The sequence below is a fragment of the Gopherus flavomarginatus genome, chromosome 2 (genome assembly GCF_025201925.1).
Source record: "Gopherus flavomarginatus isolate rGopFla2 chromosome 2, rGopFla2.mat.asm, whole genome shotgun sequence".
NCBI lineage: Eukaryota > Metazoa > Chordata > Testudines > Testudinidae > Gopherus > Gopherus flavomarginatus.
In genome coordinates, this window is record NC_066618.1 from 116,092,610 (window position 1) to 116,105,496 (window position 12,887).

Here is a 12,887-nt window from a genome sequence, read left to right on the forward strand (position 1 = left end):
TGCTCATTTGGAAGTTGTTTGTGAAACTATTCGCAGTTTGGACTATAGGGGTCGGCCCCTACACACGCTAAACTGAAGGAGCAGATAGGTAGGAAGTAGCCCAGGGCAGCAGATTTAGACTCTCCAAGGGGAGGAACCTGCCAATATTACTTCTCTGAGGGCCCTGGGCTGGGACCCAGTAGAGAGGGAGGGTCCGGGTCCTTCTACCACTTCCCACTTAAGGGCAAAGACCCAGACTCAGTGGGGAGGTCAAAACATTCCTAGCCTGGGGTCTGGAACCGGGCACTGCCACTGCACCACCACTCCCAACAGAGGGACAAGGGGTAAGTTGCACTGACCACTTGGCTCCCTGAGCACCCATTTGCGGTTCCTCTAGGTGACCCTTCTGGAGCAGTCACAGGATCATCTGTCAAATGTGCACCTCTAATCTCCAATCTGGGTACATGTGAGAGTGAACCACCTCTGAGTCTCTCAGCTGCAGGAAGGTGAAAGCAATGCCACTCCTTGTATCATTATCCCTCCTGCTGTGGCCAGGACTACACAGAAGGAAGAGGAAAAATTTGACATAAGAAATAACATGAAGGAAACACTGAGGGATGTACACGGCCATCCTGATGAACCAGTTACAGGAAAAGGACAAAGGACTGCAGGAAAACCCTAATCCATCTCTTCCAAATAGCTTCAAGGTTACAATGCATATGCCCAACTAAGGCAATAATTAACCTATCCTTGAAGAAACTCACCTATATACCAAACACAAGTGGAAACTGGGAGGCTCCACCTCTTTGTTCTCTCTACCAGAGTAGAACAGCTTGCTGAGGCACCACAGGAGCCCAACTAGTGGAAGGTTTTCAAGAGGATGCACTGAATTATATCTCCTAGGTATTCTGACCATACCCTACCCTAGCCAGCACAGCGGCGAGTTATATGGGCCCGTGGTGCCCATGCTCCATCAATATTCATGAAGGTGGGCCCAGCTCCACCAATGTTTGGGCCCCAGGCCCTGTGCTTTGGGGGGCCCCGTGCCATGGATTGGCAATGTGGAGCACTCTCACCTCGGGGGCAGCTCCCCTGCCTCCCCACAAGCAATTCCCCCGTCCCCAGAGTCACTGCATGCTGCAGCGAGGCCCCACCACTGACCTGGCTCCCAGCCCATTGTCTGGGAACCCCAGCCAATGGGAGCTTCAGGAGGTGGTGCCAGAGCTGCCTGGCCATGCCTCCACAGCAGGGAGGGGGAGGGAGCCGCAGGCAGAGAGAGCTCCAGGAGTCTGTCACTGTCAGAGACACACAGACACAGCCGGGGGGTTGTAGGGACAGACAGATGGAGCCGGGGGCGGGTGAAAGGAGCAGTGATGGGCAACCCAGGGTGTCATAAATACACAGTACAGAGGGGACTTCCTGAGGGGGCTATAGCAACACACACACACACCCTGCAGAGCAGACAAGACCTGAGCTGTGGCTGGCTCCGTCCATCACTCCCCCAGACCCACAGAGACCCACACAACCCCCTGCTCTCCCAAGAGACCCCCAATGACCCCTGTGCCATTGTGTCCTCTCTCTAGAGAGCCCCCCCTTTGTGCCACACAACTCCCCTCTCCCCTGCTCCAGAGCTCCCTACAATCTCCCACTTTGTCTCCTCTCCCACCAGCCCATTGGCCAGCATGGCCAATGGGAGCTGCACCTGAGATGGCACCTGCATGCAGATGCAGATCTGCCTGGCCATGCCTCCACAGCACAGAGAGGGGGAGCCACAGGTGAGCAAGCCCCAGTCATCATCATCATCACAGGCACAGCAATTCTCTGGATATTTAATTTCACTGAGGCAAGTAATTCAATCTACGCTTCCTTTCCAGACAGTCTGTCGCTTTTCCTGTAAGAAAACTTACAATTATTTGCAAAGAAGTCCATTTATAGTTTTTTTCGCTTGAGAAGTATATTTTCTGATTGTTCATAAGCTCATTTATTTTGTTAACTCAGTTTCATAGGCAATTTTAAAAGTCACTTGAATTTACCTGGTTTTTTCCATTGTCCAAAACCACAGATTTTTATTTCTGTGGACCAAACCATCCTGTATAGGAAATTGTCCTCAAGTCATTCATTCTTCCTGGCATTCCATTCTAATATTCCATCTTATAGAGATAGTGATCAGTGTTTCCACCCACAGCAGCGAGGCAGAAGACTGGGTCACACTTACAGTGACTCTGCCTCTACCCTTGTTCTCTGTCTGCTCCCTCTACTAGCCCCTTTGGTCTCCCCAGAATTGCCCCTACCATTACTCCCTCAGGGTCTTCTTTCTCTGGAGCTTCTCATGAAGTAAAGTCTGTCATTACAGGTTCTTATCTCTGTAATGTATTTAATTTTGATGTATTTATTAAGTGTTAATTAATGCACTATGGGAGTCCCCTTCAGCCGTCTGTATAAATTAATCCTCTTCTTTTCATATGTTTTGCCCATAGGGTTTTCTGCAGCCCTAGGGCAGCCAGCAATAACCCCTGTGCCTTTGCAATGGGGTGAGGGAAGGGGACCGTGGGTTCTCTATTTATGTGATTTGCAAGAAATGTTATCATTATTCAAGGTACCAAATGTGTTTAAATGATATAAGTGCCTTGCAAAATCCCAAAGCAAGCTCATTTTCATTTCTCATATAATCTCATATACAGGATGCAAACATTTTTCATTAATTATGAGTAGAATTTATTTTTATTATTATTATTATTATTAGCTAGGTTACTGTTGTTGGTTTTTTTCAGTGTGGCAAAATGTGTGCTATTTTATGGGTTGAATGATTGAATGACATAATACCGCCACACCCCGAATGTCCATCACTAAGTCTGGTAATTTTGTCAAGTGTTCGTCGCACAACATGGTGGTGCCTACCCCTGCCTTGTGCTTCAGGGGGTCACGGGGTCCAGGGCAGCCTGGGGAGTTAGCGGGGGGGCCTGGCGCTGGCAGCAGCAATTGACCTGGCCCCAACCCACTCCGCTCCACCTTGCCAGCTCCCGGTATTGCTCAGGGGCACAGGCTTCAGGGAAGAGGTGGAGTGGGGGCGGGGTGGGAAGAGGCGGAGCGGAGCAGAGTTGCTCGCTGCTGTCAGCGCCAGGCACCCTGCTAACCCCCCAGGCCACCCTGGAGCCCACATCCCCCTGAAGCACAGAGCCCCTCAAAGCATGAGGCCCGGTGCAGTTGCCCTGGTCCATCCTATGGATCGGACAGATCCACTTGGGCACCCCCAAAAATTATACTAACCTGCCACCCATGCTAGCCAGTGCTGTGCGCTTCTGGGACTGCATTCCAGGCACCCAGGTTGGGTAGGGATTGTGGGCACCTTGTGTCATGTGGTTTATCATTGAATGAGGGCTGGAAACATTATATACATTCCACAGTGTAATAGAAAAGTCTCTCATGACATTACTTAACCTTAGATAGAAACCTTAGTGTCATTTAATTGCAGTACTTGATGGCTGAAATAATTGCTATACCCTTGTATCTTCTTCTTTTCAGAACATAGTCGATTATAACTTTAAAAGATTTCTACCTTAACTGAGTGCACGGGTACTTACTGCAAGGAAGGACTGATAGAAGTTTCTTAAACACCACTGGGTCTTCTTACAAGTAAGTCCTCTTTCTTATTTACTTTTCTTTCTTGCCTTCCATTCCTGACTTTTCTCCTCTCTTTTTTCTGGCACTGGCTGCCATCATGACTAGAGCTGGGTGAAATTTTTCAACAAAAACTTCGTTTCAGGGGAAAATGCAGATCTGACAGCAATACTATGTTTAAAAGTGCTCAAAATTGAAATGGAACTTTTCACTTTAGTTCAAATGAAGTGTTTTATTTAGCCCGAAACAATTGTTTTTCAACTTTTCTGTCCACCAAAAATTTCAAAAAAATTGGTTTTGGTCCAACTCAAAACAAATTTTGATGTCTCAAAATTGCCAGTGAACTGAAAAATCCATTATTTGCTGACCTGCCAAGAGAAAAGAGAGCAATTCACTGTGGCACTGAGACCAAAATAGCTCCACAAAATGATTGGCGGTGAATAATATAAAAAATTCAAAATTTCCTGCCTCCCAAGTAGACTAAGGCCTGTCTACACTACAGTTGAGGCAGGTTACTGTGTTACAATATGATTGTCTCAAGATCCAGTTACAAAATGGTTCCAATTTGTAGTATCAATGCGACCTTAACCATGACTTTGGACATAGCCATATATGGTTATATATCAGTTGTAACTGTAGTGTAGGTAGGTCAATAAAGCCTTCTTCACAGTGAACTTTTTTGGCCATGAGATCCTAAATTTTGTTCAGACTTGAGCCACAGTGACCCCAGAAAGAGGTACTTTCCTGGGTCAGAGTGAAACATAATCAACTGCAACAATAATTCCTTACCAAGCCCCTAGGCAGGGCCGGTGCAAGGATATTTCACGCCCTAGGCAAAACTTCCACCTTGCGCCCCCACCCTGAGGCACTCCCTCCGCGGCAGCTCCCCACCCTCCACCCTTCGCCCTGAGGCACCCTCCCTGCCCCAGCTCACCCCTGCTCCGCGCACAAACACCCCGAGCACGTCTTGGCTGCTTCACTTTTCCCGCCTCCCACGCTTTCAGTGCCTAAGCTGATTGGTGCCACAAGCCTGGGAGGCAGGAGAAGTGAAGCAGCCATGGCGTGCTCAGGGAGGAGGCAGGGTAGAGGTAAGCTGCTTCACTTCTCCCGCCTCCCAGGCTTGCGGCGCCAATCAGCTTAGGCACTGAAAGCCTGGGAGGTGGCAGAAGTGAAGTGGCCATGGCGTGCTCAGGGAGGAGGCGGGGCAGGGGTGAGCTGGGGCGGGGAGTTCCCCTGCATGCCGCCCCCTCCTTACTTGCTTCAGGCGGCCCTCCCTGCACTTCCCTGCCCCAGCTCCCTCCGCCTAAATGTCAGCGGCGACCAGCGGCTGAAGATCCGGCCGCTGCGGTCGCTGCCAAAGAAAATGGCGCCCCCAAATGCCAGTGCCCTAGGCGACCGCCTAGGTCACCTAAATGGTTGCACCAGCCCTGCACCTAGGTAAGGGGCTCTTTGCTCTTTGAGATTCCTTGTGTTGCTGAGTTGCTTCTCTTTCTGCAGGGCATTAGACCTGAGATTCAACTCCAACTGCAGTATTCTGAGCATCATTTGATGGTCCAGTTCAGAGCCCCTCTTGACCATCTTTTCACTAGCTAGTGACATCAGTGGTGTCATATTTTCAGCTCCCGCCACACCTAAACAACCCTTACTTAGCCCTCAGGCTGGTCTACATTCAGTTTTTTTTTATCAATCTAACTAAATCCAGAGGAAAAAATCTAGATCGCTGCAATCGCCTAGCGTGAATGCAGTTACAGTAGCATAAAGGTGTTTAAATTATTATAGCTAGTTTTGGTAACAATTGTTTGTATTGCAGTAGCACCTAGGAGGTTTAATCACGGACCAGAGCCCCATTGTGCTAGTCCTGTACAAACACACAACAAAAGATGGTCCCTGCCCCCAAAGGCAAAGCAGTACAAAAACTAAGTAGACAAGCCATCAAAGATTTTGGGACTCTGTCACCTCCTTCTCCACTTAGCCCCTGGCTTTGTGGACGGTACTGCCTCTGTCGTAGGTAAACCAGAGAACAGGAGGAGGACCTTACTGGGTCCTTGACTCTGATCCTAAGGGAAGAGCAAACCACCTGTTAGACCAGCTTTTTAAGGGACCCCAAGTCTAGCAAAGAGCATCAGAACTGAGACAAATCCTGTGGTGCTCTCTCTTAAAAATATAGGGGGCCTTAGGAAGGTTGAGGAACAGAGTCAGCGATTTGGGAGGCTTTACTGGATTTAGGAAGAGGAAGTTGGGAGAATCAGTAACTTGTTGGGAATAAGAATGTGGGAGATGGGAAGACCTGTGTAGGATTAGAGAGGGAGTTAGGTGTTAAAGGGAAAGGATTGGATCATAAAAGGTTGAAAGGAGAGGGATCTGGCTGGATTAAGGGAGGGAGAGAGGATCCTCAGGATGTTTAATAAGCTTGACATCAAACAAACATCCCATTTTCTCAGGATTTATCTGAACTGAGGTGAACTTCAGAACTTTTTGAAGTTCCCCCATCACTAAAGAGCTAGGTTTATATGAAACTGCGTTTGTAAGAGACAAAATTATTTATAAACAACACAAACCACTCTCCTTTGCTTCCCAACTGAGGAAATATATTTTAAAAAAATCCATCCCAGAGTCTCTTCCACCTATATAGCAATGAAGATTTTCATATCACTACAATGCATCTTAGGCTAAGGTATCTCTCTCTTTGTGTCTGTATATAACTACAGTAGATATTATGTTGTTTGCTTTTTGTTGGAGTATGTTCCTCTTCAGAGCATGCTGTGGGTGTTGTGAAACTCAATACATGGCTTAATGCTTCTTCAGCTTTGGCAATCCTATTTGATCATACTGTGCTGATAGGTAGTGAAATAGTAGGACATTATCACATTTTGCCACTGAACATTTCTGGAATAAAGATGCACAAAATAAATTGAATTTAAGCTGTATAATAGAGCTACTAGAGTAGCAAAAGTTTTTACCTGCTATAATTAATTAACCTTAGCTACTTCCTTCCAAAAAATGAGACTTCATAACAATACACAGTATATAATAGCATATGTAGCGAGATAAGAAAATTAGATTTAAAGAATGTTATTATTTACCATTTATATAGCTGCTATTGTTTAGTAGTGTGATTAATTTTTTTAATTGCTTGACAGCCCTAATATAAATTGTAATACAAATGCAACAGTGTGTTCATATTTCTCTAAGACCTGCTGCCACTAAAACTATTGCTGAAGGATCTAAACGGGTGTTAGTATTCGTTGCCCAAGGTCATCTGATAAACTTAGCTTAGCATTAAATAGAAACTATTTGTAATGGGGAAAGAAAAAGACTGGTGAGCAGGAATGAAGATATGATGAATAACATATTTTAATTGTGTTAGGGGAATTCCAGAGGAAAGCTATTTGAGACCCAGTCACACAGAGGAAATTTTGTGGCTTGTTTTATTTTTTTTTTAAAGAAGACGAGAGAAGGTTTCAGGTAGCTTTGGTATTGTTAGTAATTGGTGACTATTGAGGGTTCAGAAGCCTGCCTTCAAAATTCCGAGCCCAGATTTTCATGATGTGTACAGTACTGTATATTTTATTTAAAGTAACTTAGCAATGCTAATATACATTTTCCTAGAAATACAATTTGTATATGAGGGTGCTCTGTGGTACCTTAATATAAAAACTTATTCAATCAAATGTATGTTTCTATTGTTAATTTTTCCCCAGATTGGATTTATACTAACACTTTGATATTTTTCTTAGGTTTCTAACCATCATCTCAGCAGGCATCTCCCAGAATAAAGCCTAAGTGCATCTCAGTGTGTGTTAAAGAAAAAATGGCATGGGGAAGGGGAGGAGTTAGATGCACTCCAGAAAATCCATAAATAAATGGTGTTAACCTGTGATCCAGTAACAAGTGCAATTATACAGACATATGTTTCTAATCATCCTTTCTTCTAATTGTAGGAGTTGCTAATTGGAGTATGCTTCTGAATAAATAGGCATTCATTTGATGTTGGCAGTGCATATTTGTCTAAATCTGATAAACCGCTTATTGCCTGAGCTGATAAGGGTAACAAATAAAGGTCTTGATCCGGAGAGATTTTGAGCACCTGCAACCAACCCTTCATTTCACTCACAGCTTGATCTAAGTCAGAACTGAGTAAAAAACAATGGGCCAGATTGAGACTAGGTCCTATTTGAGAGCAGGGCAGAGTTGCTGTGGCCTGGGTAGCTCCAGGAGTGTATTCCATGAAGTACATGGGAGAGCACAAGCTGCACCATCCCTTTGGATGCTGCAGTCCGCTCTCTCATGCTCGCACTCTCTCCCTCTGCATGTGGTTTGATGTGGCCCTTGGAAGCTAATAGGGAGTGGTCTCTGTGCTCCCTCAAGCACAGACATTGTTTCTAGGGGAAGGTTCCTTGCACCTTCTCCCTTCATTCCCTCCTAGCTAGGGCCAGACACAGTCTGGGTCTGAGTAAGGACTTCATGTTTTGGACCATTTCTTTCAGTGGGAACTGTGGATGTTCAGCACCTGTCCGGACCAAGCTCATAATGGGCATTAGGGGCTAGGGAGGGCTTGCTGTGTAGGATCGGTCTGTCTAGCATATATATAGTAAACAAATGCTGTGCTTCTTAAAATAATAGAAGAAATTGGGCTCCTCTAAAAGGTGCCCTGTTGAGTTTTGAGTTCCCCAAGCTCCCTGTGAGTCCAACGCCTGTCCCAGATAGGGCTGCTAGCCACACAAGTGCCAGGGTAAAGCAAACTCACAGGGGAGCTCATACTACTCAGGTGCTGTAACTGTTGTGATTTTCTGAAGGCATGTGGTTCCCTGGAGGCTCCTCCTGGGGCTTTGCATAACTCCAGTGAATGGCTATAAATTCAAATGAGCCCAAAGCACTTCACCATTCAATGACTTTCTGAGGAGAAGAGTAGCACTTCCAAAGCATGGCTGTCACACTCTGCGATAACGTGGACCATAGAAACCATTCTGACTGAATGCTAAGTGCAGGCTACTAGAGCTCAGATGGACTAAAAAACACTGACCAGCCTATTGTCCATTTAAAAGACAATTGCAAACACATTCTTTGCTTGTCTTATCTGGCTCTGAATGGGCAAACAGCCAAGAGTACAGTTCATTAGGAAAGAGCCAAACCATTTAATTACCCTGCGAAAAGTGACGTTCTTGGTTGGTTTGTTCGTTTATTTATTTATTTGGGCCAGTGGCTGAAAGTTTCCTGTGTTGAGATATTTCAGTAGAGGTGCTCAGCATCTCTTCACTGTCCATTTTGCCCTCGATTGGGCTAAGGGAATTGAAAAAAGAAGCAAAACTAAAATACCAGAACAAAACTACTACAGTATCTAAATTTTACTATTTAAAAAAGATTTCCATGTCAATGCTTCTATTTGTTTTATAGTTATAACCTGTCTCTTCTTTCTACCTTTCCCTCCTGTTTCCAGCAGCGTCTCTGTTTACATGTGTTTGGCCCCAGCCAAAATCATGGTCCTGCTGAGCTATCTCTGCTATTCATGAAACCTCTGGACCAGTGGTTCTCAACCTGCAGGCTGCTTGCAGCCCAGTCAGCACACAGCTTTGGCCCATGTGACATCCTCAGAGCCATGCAAGTAGTATATATATTGTGTGGATGCGGACCACATAACACACAGAGAGCTGCTTATGCGGCCTACAATGGTAAATAGGTTGAGAACCACTTCTCTGGACTGTCGTGAATATAAATCTCTTTATCTGAGGCTGAGTTGTGAGTGATTAACAAAGGTACTTATGTAGCAAGTGACTGTTACCCTCCCTCACTGGGAGTCAAGTGCATGACATCTGTAATGTTCCAAAATTCCAAAGGAAAGAGAGAAACCTGGTGACTCTTACAACATGGTACATGGCATTGTGACTGACCATTCCACATCACTGTAATGTTGATTTATTTTAACTTTCTTCCTGTGACAGATAGTTGTACAGTAACTCCTCATTTAACGTCATCCTGCTTAACGTTGTTTCAATGTTACGTCCTTGCTCAGTTAGGGAACGTGCTCGTTTAAAGTTGTGCAATGCTCCCTTATAATGTCGTTTGGCTGCCTGCTCTGTCCACTGCTTGTAAGATTTTGTGGAAGAGCAGCAACTTTACAAGGGAGCATTCCACAAGTTCCGCTTCTCCGCCTCCTCCCCCTCCTTCCCAGAAAATCCTAAGTGCCGCTAAACAGCTGTTTGGGGGCAGGGAAGTGCTGGGAGGGAGGGGCAGGAGTGGGAAAGTGCTGTGTCTCCACTCCTCCCCCTCCCTTCCAGAAAATTCTAAACACCCCACCAAACAGCTGTTTAGCGGCCCTTAGGATTTTCTGGGAGGGAGGAGGAGGAGCGGAGACATAAGGTTTCTCCTTTCCTCCCCCTTCCTCCCAGCACTTTTCCCAGAAAGTCCTAAGCAGTGCTTAGAACTTTGGGGGGAGGGGAGGAGGGATGTGGCATGCTCCGGAGAGGAGGTGGAGTGGGGGTGGGAAGAGGTGGAGGTTGAGGTGGAGGTGAAGTGGAGCGGGGACAGGAAGAGGTGGGCCTGGAGCATTCCCAGCAAAGTCCGAGCCTGTTCTTCTTCGGGGAAGCTGCCGCTGCTGTTGCAAAGGTGCTTCCTAGCGTTCTTGTCTGCAGTGGGCTGTGCCTGTGTGCGGTAAGCCGGGGGCACTTCCCAACCACATTACAGTACAGTACTGTACAGTATATAATGCCTTTTGTCTGCCCCCAAAAAATTTCCTTGGAACCTAACACACACACACCCCGCATTTAGATTAAATCTTATGGTGAAATTGGATTCATTTAACATTGTTTCACTTAAAGTTGCATTTTTCAGGAACATAACTACAATGGTAAGTGAGGAGTTACTGTATCTGGATATTTGATTTTTAATTTATATTAAACTTCTCAGCCTCTTTACTCTGCTATCAAGCTTTGACTAAGTAACATACCCTAAAGTATAGATAAAGTCACTAAATGGAAAAACAGACTAATAATTGTCTATGAGCCAGATTGTCTCATATCTGGTCTCACACTAAATGGTTCCTTGTACCGTACATTGTGGTATTGAATTCAGTAAGATTTCTTGTGGAGTAAGATTCAAATCAGCATGAGTAATTCTGTCATTCTGGCTCTCTGGGATATTGGAAATAGATGCTCACAGAAGCAATTGCCATACCTGTGTGGACTGTGAAGAAACATGAGTCAAAATAACTGGTGTTGAAAGATGATATGGGACATGATCCAAAGACTGACTTCAGTGGCCTTTGGATCAGGCCCATTATGAGTAACTCTCCTACTCAAATATAAGGGTGGACTTTTGGTAGAACAAAGAACTGTGTACCCTAATACTGGGGAGGAGTTTGAGTAACAGGTGGGAAAGTCACTTTTGCCTGGGCCAAGTGACAGAGAAGGTTGTTTAAAAAGAGTCTTTAGGCTGAGAAAACGACACAACTGTTTTCTGCCATGGTTTAGATATTTCCAAACTTTGTAACTCCAGCTGCACTCACCTAGAAATGGTTTCCTGATGTGTGACTAGAGGCATTTATTTCAACTTACTGTTCGTTTGATTTTTGTTTTTTTAATTCTTTTCCTTCGTGGAATTTGCCAGTGAAGACTGCTTTGACTTATGACAAGCTGAACAGGTTCTAGGAGCTTGTTAATCAGGAGCATAAAATAAAAAAAACTTGAAGAACATAAAAGAATGTGGGAAAATAGTATGTGATCATGTACTTAAAGACCTTATCATAAGGTATATGCACAGGAGGACTGAATTATGATTGCACTGGCAGCCTTTATCGTGGCATTTCCTAATTTCTGAGTGATTGACTTTGCAACCTTAATAATTTCTTTTAATGAAGTGTGTGTGGATGTGCAAGTGTATTCCCCCCTCCCCATTCCTCATCCTCCTGCATTTTAGTTAGGCTACCTCCTCCCTCAAAGTAGATACTCTTGGTGCTGTCCTAGATGAGGTAGAATCAGCTTGGACAACCATAAGCATAGTCACCTGAGAAGTTGTAGATGCTGTTCCAAAACAGAAAGCCCAGGGTTTCACTTGTAGCGTATCTGCTAAGACATTTCAAATTCTGCAAAGAAATCTGAGGCCAGGCACCACCATGATGACGTCAAATGTAAACGTTTTCAAGGTATTTTTCAGATGTGAGCAAAAGTGGATCGTGACACTTATTTTAAGAATTTGGCAAAAGAGGTGGGAGAGGGAATAAGATCTAAAAAATTACAACCTGCATTCAAAGCTGTTCAGTTACTTGTATCCAAAAGTGGACTTAGCACAGGGTTTGTGCCAATAAATAAGGCTAATGGTAAAACATTCTCAACCCAAGAAAAAGTTCTGCAAAAATGGAAGGAATATTATGAGACTGCACTTAATCATTCTGAAGCGACGCCTTGGCCAGATCTAGACGTGTTAGTAGTAGATGCAATCCCTGACACCGAAACCTGTGTAGATGTACCTTTGTACCTACATTGCTCTGCCATAAAGAAACTGCTGCTGGACACAACAACATAACACTCGAACTTCCCAGGTGAGCCATAGAGCCCATAGGTGTAGCATAACACTAACACTTTGTCTGGGCTTAGACTACTGGGAAGTTACCCATGGAGTGGAAGGAAGGGATCTTCATCCTACTTTATCAAGGAAAAGGCCCACACACACTGCAGGCCAATAGCTCTGCTTTCTGTTCCCAGAACAGTTGTTACATGTGCCCAACTCACCCAGCTCCAGGCTCTCCTTGTGAAATGCCATTGCCCTGACTCATCAGGCTTCACTGCTGGGCAGTCTACAGTGGATGTTATACTTGCTCTTTGTCTTTTATCTGCAAAAAGAACAGGAGTACTTGTAGCACCTTAGAGACTAACAAATTTATTTGAGTAGATGCTTTTGAGGGCTACAGCCCACTTCTTCAGATGCATAGAATGGAACATACATTGAGGAGATATATATACACATACAGAGAGCATGAAAAGGTGGCAGGAGTTTTACCAACTCTGAGAAGCCAATTAAGTAAGAGAAAAAACTTTTGAAGTGATAATCAAGGTAGCCCAGTACAGACAGTTTGATAAGAAGCATGAGAATACTTACAAGGGGAGATAGATTCAGCATTTGTAATGGCTCAGCCATTCCCAGTCTCTGTTTGTCATAAACAGATAGTTAAGGGTTAATGCCTCTTTTACCTGTAAAAGGTTAAGAAGCTCAGTAAACATGGCTGACACCTGACCAAAGAAACAGTAAGGGGACAAGATACTTTCAAATCTTGGTGGGGGGAAGTCTTTGTTTGTGCT

The 12,887-nt window shown here is 44.9% G+C and overlaps 1 protein-coding gene across 6 annotated transcripts in view; it reads left to right on the top strand.

The window, feature by feature from the left end:
* The window catches only part of LOC127043697 (poly(rC)-binding protein 3-like), a 751,631-nt gene that overhangs the window by 498,181 nt on the left and 240,563 nt on the right, over positions 1-12,887 (top strand). For all 6 annotated transcript variants that reach the window (XM_050937755.1, XM_050937765.1, XM_050937766.1 and 3 more), the window contains one exon: positions 3,502-3,612. The gene's annotated coding sequence lies outside the window, so the exon portion shown is untranslated. The remainder of the gene's footprint in view (positions 1-3,501; positions 3,613-12,887) is intronic.